The 17,763-nt window shown below is 44.6% G+C and overlaps 1 protein-coding gene across 1 annotated transcript in view; it reads right to left on the bottom strand.

The window, feature by feature from the left end:
• CCDC92 (coiled-coil domain containing 92) overlaps nucleotides 1–16,842 on the bottom strand; it is a 45,953-nt gene extending 29,111 nt beyond the window's left edge. The window contains exons 1-2 of the mRNA XM_015877824.2: nucleotides 16,735–16,842; nucleotides 9,803–9,866 (exon numbers count right to left, since the gene is read on the bottom strand). The gene's annotated coding sequence lies outside the window, so the exon portion shown is untranslated. The remainder of the gene's footprint in view (nucleotides 1–9,802; nucleotides 9,867–16,734) is intronic.
• Between the last annotated feature and the right edge of the window lie 921 nt (nucleotides 16,843–17,763).

The following is a 17,763-nucleotide window of genomic DNA, read 5'->3' as shown; positions in this document are numbered from 1 at the left end:
GGAGGCTCAGGAGCTGGTTTAGATTAGTTCAGCAGGCATCAGCATGTATGCAGTGGTGATGTTACTTCAGTTGAAAGGCAGTCACTTGTTGAGTAACCATAATTTAATTGCATTCGATCACAAGCCTATACAAGAAGGAGATATGCATTCATCTAAGTCACCTGTTCTCTTTAAGTACATTCTGCTCTGGCTACACAGGTGGAACCAGCCTGAGGAAACACGTGCTGGGTAGGCAACAGAGTGCTGGAGGTTTATCAGGGCTGAGCAACACCAGACACACTTATTCTTAAAAAGGAATTTTGTATTCATGTGACATCACAGTGGGAATATATTTGGCCCCGTTAAGGTTGGAAAGATGATTGCAGTGATTGAGTTACAGAGGCTTAATGAATTACTGCTCATCAGCTGAGCTGCGGTAACTGACTCTGCCTGTTGAAGGCACAAAGTACAGTGCATTAGCTCAAGGCTGATTTCAAGCAGCGAGGCATAATGTGATTACCCAGAGCAGAAGCTGGCCTGAACTCATAGGCTAAACCCCAGTTGCTTTTGGAAAAGTACCTAGTAATGTTAATTGGCTCCAGCATGGTGGGTTTAACAACAAAATCTGGCTCCAGAAGCACAGTGATCCCCAAGCTCACATGAGGACCAAGGCTGGCTGCTGATTTAAAGATGTGAGGTCCTGTTTCAGCCAAGCTCTGAACCTGTATCGACAGCACAGCCCCGAGGTCAGCACCAGAAGCCATTTATTACTGACTCAGGAAGGAGGAATTGTAAAAACGTGGTGAATCATTAACAGCCTGAACCCGGGAGGTCTAAAGGAGGTCATCGAGATGGATGGCAGCTCCCCAGCACGGCCATGAGGAAGCACCAGAGCTGCTCTGCTGCAGCATCCTACCCTGAGGTGACCTGGTTGGACACAGGTTAAAGAAGGCTGGGAGGCACAGTGTGTTACTGCTGCTGGAAGCCATTCCCTGTTTCAGCAGTGACCATAGCCAAGAGCTGAAATGATCCCTGATAAGCTGCTGGTGGGAAAGAGACAGAGGATCACACATCCCTCATCATGCCTGTCATGTGGCCAGGCCATGTCAGAGCTGACAGCATCCCAGGGCAGGGGAACTGCAGCACTGGTGGGGCTGCCATTGCCAACACTGTTGGCTCATTACTTAGACAGTCTTCCGTGTTACCTTGTCTGCCTCCTGAAACTTCATTCTTCCCCCCCTAGAGAGGAACAGGAGCTTCAGAATAACCTGGGCATGCAAAAATGCCCAGAAATCTCAGGCTCCTGTATAATGGTATGAACAAAATTTCCAGCAAGAATAAAAGGCCCAGAAAAACCTGCATGGAGTCCCTGCACAAAGAATAGTTAATCCTGGGCTTTGCTACCTGTCACAGTGCATTACATCTCCCCACAGCTGACCCCCAGCGTGGAGCACAGCTCCTTTGCCCAGCTCCAGGACTGCAGGCATCAGATCTGTGTTTGTGCTCAAGAGGCTCTCACCAAATGGGGAGCTGTGGGAGGTGGGATGGAGAGTAGGCAACCATCAAACCCTTTTACAGCAGGTCCCTGAGGATTCTGTTTTCCTGCTATTTTTAAGTTGAACAGGATTGAGTTTCACTGCAGGAAATAGTTCTTCTCCTCCCTCCCACCCCACTCATTTCTACAGCACATTGGAAGAGCCGTCTGCTGTCTGCTGGAGGTTTCTAAGAACCAGACGGTCAAACTGGAAACAAGGCGCTTTGCTATCTGCAGCCAGGAGAGAACAGGGAGAGAGGATGGGGAAGAAATACCCCTGGTAATCAAATGCTCAAAACAATAGGGTGTATGTGCTTGTGAGACTCACCCTTCCCTACTCCTTATAATTGAGTGGAGAAAGTGGCTGGAGTTTCAGGTGAGGTTTCTGTGAAGCCCACAGAGACGGGATATTTACATCCATGGAAGTTTCCCTGCCTTCCCTAATGGAACAATGTCACAGACACATCTCATGCAGCAAGCGCAGTGATCTGCCCTCAAATAATCAGCATTACATCGCCTGTAGAGCTGGACACTGACAACTGCATTCAGCTATAGACCTAATTCCTGCTAGAAATAAATTCATTCAGTCACTGCTCCTAAAATCTCCATGTGTGGGCTGCAGTAACACCATGACACAGATTCCAGCACACCAATAAATCTGCACGTTGTCACAGATGTAACAGGGTAGTCAGCACCCATGCTCTGTGACTCCACGCAAGACGCACTGAAGCCATCAGACCCAAAGCTAGAGCTCAATTCCCAGTACATCCGCTAGGACTCAGAGAGAGACCTGGCTAATTAACAGCAGCCTGCTGGACATCTACTGTGTGCCACCTTTTAAAGCCCAGAGCCCACTGACAGCTCATCTGCTCCTTCCCCATTCTGCTGATACGGACCAATTTTGCAGGCACAGATTCACCCTTCCTGCACTGGGCTGGGGAAAGGCACAACCATTTCTCCTACTTCCCTTGCAGTGACAATAGAGACAATGCCACTGTTGTAGGTGATTCTACATGCCCAGTGAAAACCTACTGGAGACCAACACAGTTATATGAATAATCTCCTGTTTATTATTCCTGCTGGCAGGGGGTTTGCTGTTACCTTTCTAGCACAGGCAATGTTTTCCATTCATCTTTTCTCAGCCAGGTGTTTGCTCATTTGCAGCAGGGTGTTTCAAAAGAGACAAAGCTACAATTGATGGGAAACAGAAGGCCAGGTTGCTGCCAAGACGGGTTCTCCTTGGGGGTATCCACAGTTGTAGAAACGGTTATTACAAAGTCTTTCAGCAGTGGTTCTATACACCTGCTGAAAGAGCCTTCAATTTGCTTTCACTGGACCTGTCTTTTTGATGATCTTTGTCGGGCACCAGTTAGTCAAACACTGTTCATGTTCACATCCTTCCAACACAGCCAGTCTCAGGTAACTAACCCCTTCCACTCCACTCCAGCTCCTCTGGAGCTCACAGGAAGATTGAGACCAGAGTGGGACAACTCCCTCAAATCACAAGGCTTGATATTGTGTTTCTGGCCTACAGGGGGATGCTAGTGTGGTTTCAGGCAGATTCAAGCTATTGAAGTGCATTACTCCCCTTTTCAGTTGCAGAAGGGCAAGAAGGATGGTTTGCTGGCAAAGTTACATGGTGGAAAGATGGAGCCCTGAAAACTGAGCGAGACATGCAGGACAAACTGAGGAGATCAGATTTGAGTTTGCAAAACAAATCCAGCTGGTGGAGGGAAGATGTGGATTAGAGCAGACAGAGCAAGAGTGCAGCTGGGAAACAGACCACAGCTATCTTGGAGGAAGAAAGAACTTTTCCAGCCCTCCTTTCCCTGCACTTTCACTGCAAAGGCTGACACGTTTTGAACTAGAACTGCCCTCTTCCTCCTCCTCCGCTCCCACATGGACTGGCTGTCTGGGACATTAGCTCAGCTCTGCTCAGATCCCACTAGGTTCTCTCCGCATGCAGCTCCCTTGCTCCAGTAACAGATAGCTCTGAGGCATAAGATGGACCTATCACACTGTGGTTATTTCAGTTTTATCCCCTTTTGTCTGCTTTCTGGAGCCAGCAGGACATCGATTGCCCAGCTTGGCTGGAGTCCTCACCAGTTAAAGACCAAAGTCATTGCTGTTCAGACTCTACAAGTCCTGAACTCTCATTAGCAGTGCAACATTACTTCAGTCATAGCAATTCACTCTGTAATCCCATGCACAATCAAGAGCTACTGTAGGATAAAGAAGAAAAAGGAGTGGAAGTGCTGATGCTGGCCAAATATCTTCATTCAGAAGCGATTACTTTGTAAATACAACTCTCGCTCCTAGTATGTTTTTGCTCCTTGGCATCACAGAGGAGCTATAAATAAAGGTATGGATGATGCCAAAATCTGGGGAAGGTGCTACAGCCTGCCTCAGAATTGCGGGCTGGCACCATGGTGCACAGAACAAGAACACGCTGTTTTTCTCTGCAGGTCTTAACATTTCAAGGCAGACAGAGGGAACAAATGCCCACAGACCACTTAACCTTCAGCAGATATTAGCAGGACTAATATTAGCAGGACTTCATCTATGTGCCTGCAGCTCCAGGAGGTCTTTCCATGAACATTTCCAGCATGAGCACTGCTAAAGAACATTTCTGTTCTTTAAACAGCACTGTGGCAGGAGACTCTCACCCCAGGAGGGATGTCCAGCCTTGGCTCACAGCACTTTCCTACCCTGGGCACTCCTTGTTTCTCCTCTGGGTGCAGAAGTTGGCAGTGAGGGGCCAGATCCTCCCCTTCAACCTTCAGAGCACCTTCACAGCTCAGTGCTGCTTAAATTAAATGCCAGCTCTGGTGTGGGACTGTGATGCCCAAGAGGTTTATACAGACACTTTGGAGCAAATTCAACTGTTACCATTTGGCACCCCATGAGTAACAGCATACCTGTAAACGCCATGGGCAGAAAAACGGGCTTTTGTGTGTTTGTGTGTGTGCAGTAAGTTCATAGTGATAGTGCTCTGTCTGGATTTGCAACTGTCTAGACAATGGAAAAATTAGCATCATGAAACTGGATAGTTTTATGAGATGCCCAGCCAAATATCTGGGAAATATTTTTGTAATGGTTCTCCTCAGAGGGAGATATGAGTCTGAGCCATTCATTAGAGATGCAGTTCTTTTGTCTTGTGTTCTGGTGAGGGACAGAGGGGTTTTACTGAGCCTGCTGTGCCTCATCTGCCATGCTTTTCAGCCAGATGCTGGATGCTACTGTGGAGGAAAATAAGCCCTAAGCGCAAGCATGGCAAATGAGCTTCCTGTAGTTTGGAGCTGCTGGTTTTCTGGTGTGGAAAAGAAATCTAATCCCAAAAACTGGAGGTTAGGACCTCATGAAGACTATTTTATGTCTGGGGACAAACAATTAAAGGCCTGTTTTACAGACTACAACAAAGCCCAAAGGATTTCTAGGTTGCAAGGTTTAGCTACTGCTCCCTATGGGGTAAAAGCTCACGGAGAGCAAGAAAGACTCATTCTAAGCCTCCAGCCTGGAGCCCTGGCAGCTATTTTCTTAAATGATTCACAGGGATCTTTCTTCCTCTAAGTCAGCAGAAGAAGATGCAGCAACCAGAACTGCACTTATGGCTGAGGCTCAGTGATTTGTCTCCATGATGTCTGTAAATTTCCTCCTCAGCAGCTCCATCCTCTGAAGAAATTAGAAGCAGCTCAGAGCACAGTGGCTCTCTGGAGTCCCTACACAGAGATAACAGGCCTGCTGCAGCCAGCCCTTCTCAGAAAAGCACAAGCGCCCACAGGGAAAGAACAACAGATGCACACCTAGAGGTAGGCTTCCCCTGGCTAGGAATTTGCTTCAGTTTTGGTGGTTACTTCCCTGTCCTAATGCAAAATAAACATGGAAGGAATAGGAGAATACATCAACATCTTCCACTACTTCTATGAAAACCTCCAAAATAGGTAGACCAAGCAACAGGCATCTCATTTTAAAAGCAAGGATGTTACCTTCCCTTGGAAGGAATGGGCTGTCAATTCATCTAAGGACAGAAGAGTTTAAGTAGAGGCTTGTTACTGATTATGGTTGGCCAGTGAACCTTTGGCTTGGTTTAGGTTGTGGGAAACCTTGAAAAACTGCTCTGAGCTTCCAGTGGATGCGTTAGGGAAATAAACAGAAATGACATTTGCAAGACCTGTGTAGATTCCAGGAGCTCATGGTGCTCAGACTGGGGCTTCTCCCCACAAATAGCAGTGGAGGCTTTCTGTCAGCATCAATAATGACAACCAAAGGTCTGGATGCAAAACACAAAGACTCCTATTGGAGAAGCTGAAGCTGTCATTGGTCACTTTCACAGAGAACTCACATTTTCTTCTGTGAGGGACTGTGTGATGTTCCTGGATGCTGTTCAGTAGCAGCTAAAAGAGTCCTCTGTCAGAAGGGTGTGTTGCAGCATGGGGTTTTGAAAGCAACAGACCTGGCTAATCTGAGGAAGGAGATGTCCAATGATGGATAATTTGCTGTGGGAAGTGGTTCTAGAATGTGGCCAGATTCACATTGATGATAACAAGAAAACGCCTGGAGAACCAGTGCTTGTTTGGATATGGGCATTTTGGCTGGCTAGAGCAGATAGCATTGAAAGAATTTCCTATCCACGGCAAAATAACGGGACCAGAAAGTTAACATTTTTGTGCTGCAGATTCAGTTGTTGTTTGATGGTTCTGAGCTATTTCCTTGCTCCCATCCATCACACCATTGACTGGCTCATTTTTTCCCCCTTCCAGTTTTTGTAGAATGAATCTGTTAAGTTTTGTGGAGTTGATCTTGGCTCATGGCTCACACCCCACATCTGTTTTTCTAGGCCTTACCATCTGACTCAGAATGATTGCATTTTAACTTCTTCCCCCCCTGCTTCCGTCAAGCTTAAAAACGAAACAAAGCACTCCCACCACCATCAAGACATACCTGATGTCTGTGAAGGCACATGTCCCCTCACCTCCTGGTACTGAACAGTGAAAGGTTACTCTAAGAATTTCAACTGCTTATTCGTTATTCTTTAAGATGATACAGTGAGAACTGACAAGATAAGTACAATTATTCTGTACGAGTGAATTTTCAAAGCTCTCCTTTTGGTTCTTATCCAAGAACCTTTGAAAGCACATCACCAAAGATAAGCACACACACTGACCAGTGGCACTTGACATATTCTGACATATTCATTTTACCTTTAGAAAACAAGGCCTACTGTGTGCCTGAGTGACCAGTGACTTGTCAGAATCAGCCCCATGCGCTGCAAGAAAGAGCCAACATTCAGGTAGAACATATTTGGTCTCTAAAGGTTCGGGCTTCTCCCCCCCCCCCAGCTTGAATCCTTTCAAACTACTAATCCTCTTTGAAGACTTAAGCTCTTGGATTCTTAACACCTTTCTGAATTTCAGCTGGGGCAACTGGAAGGGAAAAATACTGATTTCAGTAGGATAACTCCTACATTAGAGGTGGGATATGCTTAAGCAAGAGCATGTCTCCTGAGCACATAGTCAGAGCAGCTCTGCTGAAACTGCAGATTCATGACCTTCTGTTAAATCTGCTTACTTATATCTGCAGTGGATACGCTTTCTACCACTCTGAATCTGGTAAGACAGTTAATAAATACTTATTTCAGCATCATCGTTCCTGTGGTATTCTGCTCATTCTAATTCTGCTGCTCAGCAGAGCTCAGAAATGCAGGAATGTGAAAGTTAGAGGGAAGGTTTTGTCCCAAGTGCAAAATAGTCTGGACTCCAGCACACATTGCCTTGGATGTGGGAGTTAAACCCTGGAGGACGAGAGAAAGATGAAGGCCATGGGTTAAAGGCAACTCCCTGCCAGGTTAACCTCCCTTTCCTAACCTAACTCTGAGCATTGCAGAGCCCTGACCAGCTCTGCTGGATTGGCCCCAATGTAGGACGGCTACAGAACTGAAATGGTAGCAGATGGGAAGAATAAAAGAAAAAGAAAAAAAGGAAGTGAAAGTGTTGAAGGCTGCTGTTTGGTAACTTAATTACCCTGAAGAACAAACAGTGAGGGAAATATTTTTCATAGGGGCAAACTAATAGGATTTGGAAAAGAAGGTAAAGCCTTTAAACTGTTACACAGAGTAAGCTCTCTGGTTGCAATTAGGAAATGCAGCTCAGTCAGGCATGCAGTGCTTTTCCCTGACAATGTCCGAGTCTTGTTTTGTCTCTGATAATTCCACATTCTGCTTTTAAAAGACAGCTCATGTTTCTTGTTAGAGGGTTCGATATATCAGGCTGTCTGGGCATATTATGAGCCCTTAAATAAACTGCTGGGTGGGGTGGGATTTTTTGACAGGCACCATAAGCATGAGCTACCATAGAATCATGTTGTGCCCAGTTAAACACCAGTAAGAAATGGAGGCAGAGGACATCCTCTGTACCAGGCATTGGTTTGCACAACTTTGAGCCATGTTACTTTTGTCATCGTATTTCAAAGAGGTGCTCCCAGAATGCTGCATTAGAAGGAAAGTTTGAAAGCTGGAGAAAGAGCAAGGGTCCATCATTCTTGCTTCTAGTCTAGCATTCCTTTTCTGGGCTGCCAGGCCTGCTCTCAGCTCTCCAGTCCATTACGAGGTGTAATTGCAGTATAAGGAACTATAGTTGTTCCCTATAGCTCTTTACTGTATAAGCCTAGGTTAAAGAACAATCCATTCTTTAGTTATTCCTGCAAAAGGCTGTGTCAAAACCAGAAAAACTGTCAGGCAGAACAGCTGCATTTGAACACCTCCTCTTCCTTGGCTTCTGCAAGGAAGAATTTGGAGAGATGACTGTTGTACAGACACTTGGATGCGTTTTAGTGCAGCAGAACACAGCAGGCCTCCTTGGAAGTGAGCATTCCTCACTTCAGTTGATCCAGAATTCCTTGTGTCTCCTTGCAGCAGGTGGCCCTTGAAGCCCAGAGAGCTCCAAGCCACCCTGCTGTTTGTAGTATGGACTGCCCTACTCCATCTTTCTTATTCTCCTTAAGCCCCTTATAGTCACTCCTTCCTCTCACAGACAAAATAAAAATCCTTGAGACAGTAGGTGCATCTTGGAACAGCTAAGAAAACCCAAAGCTCCAAACTTTGGTGGAAAGCAGGTGGAAAGCACGAGGAATGCATTTAGAGTGTCAACCCAAGTGCAGCACTACACAAAATACCAAGAGGAAGAGTTGAATGTTATTATTTTTTTAACTACAGATGGGCTGCATTAACCACAAAGGAAACACAAGAAGAGCTTATATCTGGAAGTAATAAAAAACATTTGCATAATGCACATGGTGCATTCAGTGCTAGCAGGAGGTGCTGCACGAACAGCCCAACAGACTGGAGACCTCATTTCTCAATGGGAGTGCAGAACCAGAGATCTCCTTCCAAAAGTGGCCTGAAAGCTCTTACAGAGGGAAGAAGCTGGCTCCATCTTGCAAACATAAAGGCTATTCCACCTTTCAGAGGGTATACACAGCTTCCCTGTAACCTCTGCAACTCTTATTCAGATTCCAGGAATAGACAGAGTAAATTCATACAATTCAAACAACTATGAAATGTTTTACATCCTAAACCCGTGCTGAAAGTACAGCGCACAAGTGCCAAAGTGGTGGTCCAACAACCTATCATGCAGCAACACTACAGGCTGGGTCTGAAAGCTGTGTCACTGCCCTGATAGAAATCTGCTGGTGCAGCAATACCAGTCTTCCTGTCTGGACTAGCATGGAGATTGCTGGCACAATTTCACTTTGTCTCCGCCGTTCTATGCTGTACCTCTCACACACTGGTTGAGGTTGTAATAAATCCCAGCTGTTATCTCCAGCAGTCAGTCAGCTGTGGATGGCCTAAATCAAGAGAACTTAAAGTAATCCCAAATGAACAACTCTTCTTTATCTACTGTCTTACCCCTCTTTTCTTCAGAGGACGACATGAGTAAGAATGGCTCCAACAATCCAGTGTTGCCATGTATAACATCAGGGCACAAACCTTCTGTAGTGTAAGTAATAAGGACCTGTGTATTTTGGAGCAAGGGGAGCACGGCTGAAATTCTTCCCTTGCTAACACTCTGCACTGCTAAACTGCTATGGCAGGCAGCAGAAGCAATAAATGTAAAGTCAAAGGCATTGTAATGTCAGGAAAGTCTACAGAAACCCAAACTGAGTTGTCATAATAACATAATCCAGAATTCAGTATTTTTGTAACCAAAAAGAAACTATTGATATGCCAATTTCCACCCACAAATAGCTGTAGTTGAGGTTCTGCGTTTAAAAAAAAAAAGTTGAATGACTTACCATGTGTCGCACTGGATGGTTTTGGTCAGAAGTCCACAAAGGATCAGTTAGACAGCAATTCCTCCTGTTGAGACAAAAACGAAGAGGTAAAAATCGCCTTGCCAAGCTCAGAAGATAAGCACAAAGACGCATTGTTTTAAATCACAGGGGAGCAGGTTGTGCTGGAACACATAAGGAACAAAGCAAACACAGACTCTTGGGGTGTTTAGATTACTGCCTGTCTGCCTTCTTCCAAGTTGGGTTGAATGAAAAAACAGTGTACAGAGGATTCAGGAATGATGCAGACACGCCAGAGCACAAAGAGCTGTTTAACCCAGGGAGACAGCTCATCTACAGGTAAAGATTCCAGGTGTTCAAAAGGCAATGAGGAGACATAGCTTGAACCATGTGGTAGAGCTGAGCTGGCTCACAGCTTCACAACAGCTCACCCTTGTCCTGCTTTTCTCCACATCTCATGAGATAATGCCCAAGCCTCTCAGCAAATGGATCCCACTGCAGTTTCCTATCTTTATTCTGGAGAGCTTCGTTCCTGGGGATGTTCTGGGAAGGGCACGACCAGCAGCAGATGTCCCACGTCTTCCCTGGATTTCTTTTGTTTGGTTTGTTCCTGTGTCCTGAGCACCTCATTTACAACCAGAAATAGGTCTCAGATTCTCAATAACTTCAGTCTTCACATTTCTACCCCTTTGCCTGAATAGACTGCAGGTGGTCTAATGCATGGCTTATCTTTCATCTTCTGTGACAGCACTGCAAGATTTGCACCATGGGTCCTGGTATCAGTCAGCAGAGAGACAAGAAGAGACTACCCTAGTATAGTTACTCTCAGTTTATCCAATTCCAGTAAATATCCCAGGTATATTTGCCAAGCTGTGCTATAAGCACTTATGAGGAAGCTCCAGGAGGCAGGTCCCAGCTTCCCATCTCTTGGACAGCTTTTCCTCAGTAGCTCCCGAAGGTCCCAACCCAGTGGTTAAAAGGCAGGAGAGGAGCAAACAGCGTTTGCTTTGTGTGACACAGAGGGCTGAGAAAATTTGAAAGACAAATTATTCAAAATAAAAAGCGGTGCAAAAACAGATTAGAAAACTACTGTGCTGTGACTATTAACGAAGCGATAGAAAATATCAATCACTCCCCGGCCTCTGAAGCTTGCTGTGAGAGAAGAATTAGGAGATTTTATGTTCCAAGTACCAGGAAACCGCAGGGCCCTGGTGCCTAGTTCTCCAAAGAACGCTGTTTGAAACGCGGGGAGGAAAGCAGAGCGCTGCAAAGACAGCCAAAGGGAAGGTTTAAAAATAGCAGCTTTCAGTTTTGTTTCTTTTTTTCCCTCTTCTAAAGAGCCTGGATATAGGATCATGTCAGAGACTGGATGAAGAGAGCAGACCAGCCCCTGCAGAGAGAGACGTCCTCCCAAGTTGTGATTGCTGGCTGGGAGGCTGTGCCTGTTCATGTTACCTTCCAGCTCAGGGCCCCTCAAAGAGCAAGTCTGTCTGCATCCCTGTTCCCGCAGCCCAAGAGAAGGGCACTTGTGGAGTGACAGCTGGATGTTGATGCCTTAGACAGGCAAAGTAGACAGGACAGTATCTTCTGAAATGGACAGCAATGTCAGGAAGGGATGCAGGATGCCCCTTGGGTCTTTGCTTTGCTTGTGGTGATAGAAGAAAGACATAGCTGACACTCTAGGTCGTTTTTCCTCTGGGAAGAATATGTCCCAGGGAGCATTAAAAATGGGTCAAATGTATAACCAATACATTTGACTCTGAAGTTACTAAAAGAAAAGGCAAAAAGCAGTGCTTTTTCACACTTGTGGCTGAGAGGACAATTTTCCATCAAGACTCTTCTGGAAAATAGTAGGGAAGGTCTTAAAGCAATATGTTGTTGTATGTTCATCTCTTATGGCACCCTCCTAGCACAGACCCCAGGACTTTCATTTGCTTTTCAACTCTCAACAGTTGTAAAGTATCCACAGATGCTCACACTCAAGCCTGGGGACCTTGCTGTTTTTCAGCTGGAAGACTTCAAAAGGTTTCCCAAAGGCCAAAATGAAAAGGAGTTTTTATGTTTCCTAGAGAAAATCTTGTGCCGATGCAGGAAGTGCTGATGTTCGAAAGATAAACAACCAGCCACACTCACTGAGAAATGGCACCAAACATCTTCATATTCGCCTCAGCCAATATTTTGACCTCAGCACAGCGACCAGCCAGAACTAGCTGGAAAACTCTCAATATTTGGGAAAAATGTGGCACCATTCTACCATCTCCAATCCAAAGCAATACATGAACACATTGTACTTCTGGAACAGTTCTGGCCCTGGCTGCATTTTGGGGCTATAAATGCAGACAGCAGAGGAAAGGGGGACATAAGAGGGACTGCAGTGGAAAGCCGGCAGTAATGAAGGATGTTGTTTTTTCCATAGTCCAATCTAGGAACAAGCCACGCACAAAGAACATCGCGTCATGCTTACGCTTCCCAGGTATGCCCTGGGTTGAAATTCTGAGGGATTTCTATATTACCGGTGGCCACATCTCTCAAATCCTCTTTCTCTGCATGAAGAATCTTGCCTATGATATGTAAAATGCCCTTGTCAAAACATGAGGTTCTGGCAGATCCATGTTAAGAACAATATTTGCACAGACAGCCAAGACAAGGGCGTCCAGCAGAGATAAGCAATTCAGTCATGTTTAGACACACGAGAGTTCATGTCACAGCCTCATCCCAGGATAACCAGTGGCAAAATCCTTTTCTGCAGCAGGTCCAGTGGTTTGAACCCCACTTAGGCCAGCAGACATTGGACCTGACTGTTTTGCTGCTAGTTTCATACCTTCCTCCTCTGTTTGTCAGATATTTAAGGCAACAAGGTCTCATTCACCTCCCTTTAAAATAAATAAATAAATACATAAAATCCCTCTGAGAATCCTTCGGATGCTGCTCTCTTCCCATTTATGCCTCCAGCTGCTCTCGCCTTTTTGCTACCGGTTTTGTGCAAATCCAGGTCAACCCTGAAAATAACTTCCTGGCGACTCTAAAAGCCTTTCAATCTGTGATTTTAGGTAGAATTTCAAACCTTTCCAATAAGATACTGTTGATTGGCCAGGAAAATGACATAAATCATTCTGCTTCGATCCCTGGATTGGATGAAAGGTTCCAGCATAAATTTGCCAGGTGCTGTAAACTGTGTTCCCACAGATATTTGTGTTCAGATTAGGTCTCTGCTAAGAGCAACTCACCAGCAGCAGCAGCAGCACTGGCTACAAAGCTCCATCATCAAGTGTTTTGTCTGCCAAACCTCTGAAACCTTACACAAGGTGACCTCCTGTTGCCCAGACCTACAGAGCAACACAAAACTACAGCAAAGTGCTCTTTATTATCACTGCACTGAATGGGCTGGATCAACATTAAGGCCTCAGTAATAGGCACTGCAAGGCAGTCCCTATCCTCAGGAGTTTAAGATCTAAACCAGACAAAGCAGAGAATAGTCCTAAATTGCTTTTTCTTATGCTGGAATACTTCAGATGAATAAAGCTGCAGGTTTTGAGACACAGTAGCTGGCTCTGAACAATTCGCTTTGTATTCAACCTCCTTAAAAGGTACCAGGGTAAATACATCCCTTTGGTTTTCATCTGGGCAGAATCCCAGGACTCTGACTTAGCTCCACATCTTGACTGCACCTTACCGCTCCATCAGACAAATAACCACCCAAAGCAACAGCATTACCTCTAGCAAATCCTCTGGGAGTTTACATTAATGTCAGTGGCATTCAGGCACCTTCTGTCCTTGTTCCTCTGCTCAGAACCGTGCTGCCAGCATAAACCAAATGAGCAACAATATTTCACGTGTGGCCAGTGAGTTTGAGTTATCACAGTTAGGGCACGATGTCAGCAAGGCAAAACAAAGAAGCCCAGACAACCCAACACATACACCTGTGCTCCTGATGTGGTCTGGAGCCCTGAAAGCCTCCACCTGGGAAAGCAAAACAGTTTCTCATATCTCAGCTTTAGTGGGGAATTTCCTCTCTGTACTTCAGGTGGAACAATACTTTAAACAAAGCTATCGCAGCCTGATGGCTGAAGAGGCAATTTAAGGGAAGGCATCCAGTAGCTGGAAATAAAGCTCCATTACATTGTATTAGCTATGAAGCTTAGTGTATTAAGCCAGATAACTGCATACTGAATTAATAATGTTATTTATTCCATTTGGTGGAGCATGGAGGACACTTAATTGTCACAGCTTTTTAGATCAGAGCTGGCATCAACAGCTCAGCTCAGAGAGTATTTTATGGAAAATATAGAGGTGGATTAAGTAGCTGAAAGAGAAGAGGGTGTGAATGTGTGAAATACAGCAGATTTGGTAATAATAAAGTTATATGGCCTTGATTCTTCACTTGGCTTCTAATGCTCCAGAAATGCTTTGTCTTAGGAAAGCATAACCAAGTCCCTAAAGATAAGTTTGGGTTGGAGCTTGTGTAGGATCTGGAGGCACTTAACTTCTTTTATTCTTGTTAAAACATTTATTATTTTGAAAGCAGAAAGTATCCGCTCAACTCAAACAAGAAAGTGTTGTGGAGAAACCTGAAGCATTGCTTTTTTTTCTTGGGGAAAAGAAAGGTTAAAAAAAATTTCAAAGCTCCAAAGATGAAAAAGGTGCTGATACGGTTGTCTAAAAGCAGGTGTTCTCCCCCAACTCCTTTTCCATTTGGAATGATCAACTATTAAATACTTGCGTGAAGTTTCAGCAGTAGAAGCTTTACCTTTAGAAATGGGAATTACAGTATTACAAAGGCACAACAGGGCATCCAAGATACTTTCCCTATTATTATTCTTTCATTTTTCTGCTTCCTAATGTTGGGCTTTCTGATTCCACCTCTTACAGCCATGTGAAGAAGTCGCTCCCCATGAAAGCATTAACATTTTTCCCCATCACTCAGCAGGTAAATCCCTATCACTACTCCGGTACGTTTTGCAACCCTAATCACTTTCCATTTGCTGTGGGTTCTAAAATTCAGTCTACTGGAGAAAGAAATAGCTGAGCTGCTATTTCCTGTCACTCCGATTTCCATGCCTTTCATGGAGCAATTTCACTGACTTCACAGGAGCCTATCTCGATTTACACCTGCACAAAACTGAGGCAGAAAACCTGACCCTTGGCACAGAATATCAAGTTCATAAATGTGTTCTGTATCTCTGAATCTCCCCATCTACAAAGGTGAACAGCTGTTGCCATAAATCAGGCAGTCTGAACTGGCCATTAGAACTTCATCCAGATGCTCCGTTTAAAATATACAAAGGCAACGTTTTGGAAATAAAATCTACCCTGGTGTCCTCAGGGACACCTTCTGTTGGAGAAAATCTCATAATTCAAAGCTAAAATTAGATCACTTTAATGCTTTTACAGGAGAACCAAGATACTCAAGAGTAACATTGCCTTGAGAAGGCCTGTTAGATGACTTAAGGGATCCCAAACATCTGGCACTTTGGTACATACTGCGTTGGAGACATCTAGCATCTTTTTCAACTTTGCTGTGGTTGTAACTTTGGACTGTTAGATAGAATGGCTGTATCTAGTCCAGTTCCCATCAACCATTTTCTCCATTTGAGTAGGAAACACTTGCTAAAGTCTGGAAACAGCTGGCAGAGTTGACTGTAGCTTGTATTAACAAAAAAGAGTTCTTGTTTCTGACCACAGACTGCCCTTTAGATTCTGACTGCAATTGCCAAGGGCTCTTCATAGCTTCTGGGATGAGGCTGTGTCATCCAAGATGTAGCTGGCTTTGTTAAGGGCTGATTTTTGACTTGCTGTCAGGACAGATATAGCTTTATGCAAAAGCAGAGGGGAGCCAGATGAGCAGATACCATTTTACCAATAAGAGGAAGAATAAATTGACTTCCACTGAGAGAAAGAGAGCTCTCTCTTTCTTTCTCATGGACATGCCAGTATTCAGGCAGGCCAATGTGCAAGTTTTACCTATATACCATTCACCAGAAGTTTAATTCCAACTAGGGCAGCACACATTTTTTTGCTCTCATTCATAGGAAGAGCTTAAATGAAGCTCAAAGGAACAAAATGGTTCCTCAGTCACATCAACCACTGCACGGTCACCCGTTCCTCAATGGCTCTCTTCTGCCTGCATCACAGTCACTGCTTCATCCTGAGGAGTAAGGCCAAATAAAATGTCCTGTTCTGTCAGGTTTTGCCATTCATCTTTCCAATGGTATCAGACACAACATGAACACGGAAGAATCAATGAAGTACAGACAGAGCTCTGCTTTGAGACTCCAGACGGTCACAGAGAGTAACAAGCTAAGCTCCTTTCACTCAATCCACGTGTTCTTCTGAGGCTATGAAAAGGAACTTTATGATATGCTGGAAGGGATGAAGTATCAAAAACCAGACTGAAGAAACTGAGAGCTTGGATTCTTTTTTCTTTGATACATACTTATGTAAATTTGAATAAATATGCCTAAATGCAACCTTTCTTTAATACTAGCAGAGCTTATTAAATCTATTTGAGTTAGACAAGCTAGGCTTCATGTAACGCCAGGAACTCCCCAGACAGTTTTCCTTCCTACTTAATATGATACTCTACAATTACACATACCAGGGACTTCCATTCTAGCATTTTAATTTACAAATACTTTTTACATTTTTTAATGTCCCTGTGGGCGAGTAGGCATTAAGAGTCCACTTTATTCAAGAGTGATCAATTGAAGAGTGGAGAGGCAGCCTGTTTTGCTCCAGATCGCACACTGAAATACTACCAGAATTTGGAAACCTCCTTCTTTGCCCCTTCTTAGTAGTCACACAGAAATAAAATCTCTAATATAATTTATAATTTAAAAGCAGATATGTTATCTGAATGCTGAGCCAAATGCTCCAAATGGAGACGCAGAGTACAAACTCAGTAGCAAAAAAGCTCTACAAAGCAAGTAGAGACTAACCTTGACCAAAACTGGCCATGGTGAGGATGTCCATCACTTCTTCCTCACCAAGGGAGCGCTGCTCTCTGTCACACAAATCTGCCAGACATTTCCTCCACGTCTCTTTCCAGAGCCAAGTATTTTCTAGGGGAGAAATAGGTTTTACTAACCTATACCAACTCATTTGTGTGTTTTCTCAGATGTCATACAGCAAGTGGACTTCATAGGCAGTGCAGCAAGGGCAGAAGATAAACCCCAAGGTACATGGGGCAGGTTACATCTGTAGGGAGGGATCCTGGCTGCAGGAGGCAGAACTGGGAGGTGAGCAGCCCTGGGGATGGCTTGGAGCAAACCTTGCACTAGCATTTCTGTTTGCAGGTCCATTCCTGAAACACTCTGTGCACAATGTTTTAAGGGGATAAACTTCCATCCCTTCACGTAAATAAAGGGAATTGTCACAAAGCTAACAGATCCTGCTTTTAAGTAGCTCCCAAGAATATGAAGTGAGAATGAGGTGCCTAAGAAAATAACTTTCCTGCTGCTTGGGAAAAACGTTCCTAGGACAATAACTTTATAGCTGCGATTGATACAGGCTTTGAAAGAAAGCTGGGGTCTGAAAGACTCTGTGTACTATCTGAACAAAGAGAACAAAGACATCAAAATAAAACAGGTATTTTTTCTAAGGTCTGTTCCTTACCTTCAATTATCAGCTTATGTGTAAGTTGCTGGAATGGTTAAAGGCAGCCGGGTGCTTTGTGGGAATCTGATATGCACCTGGCGAGCACAGGGCTGTTGCTCATAGTGTTCTGCCCACCCAAGGGACCATCCTTGCGGGTCAAGTTCTTTGTGTGTTTCCAGAAGCAGTTCAGGTGCCACTCTCTGGCTGCCCCATCACTGCCAAAGGTGACGTGGACCTTTTTTTAAACGCCTCCACAGAGAATTTTTACAGTCGCATTGCGCTCCAAAGGTTGCAGCAGAGAAACGTGAACCTGTGACCTCTGCAGCTGAAACCCTGGGACTCCACAGGAGATCTGCAGTTTGTTTACTCTG

This window comes from Coturnix japonica, chromosome 15, assembly GCF_001577835.2.
Source record: "Coturnix japonica isolate 7356 chromosome 15, Coturnix japonica 2.1, whole genome shotgun sequence".
NCBI lineage: Eukaryota > Metazoa > Chordata > Aves > Galliformes > Phasianidae > Coturnix > Coturnix japonica.
The sequence above is the reverse complement of the archived record's forward strand: the minus strand, read 5'-3'. Positions and strand labels throughout refer to the sequence as shown.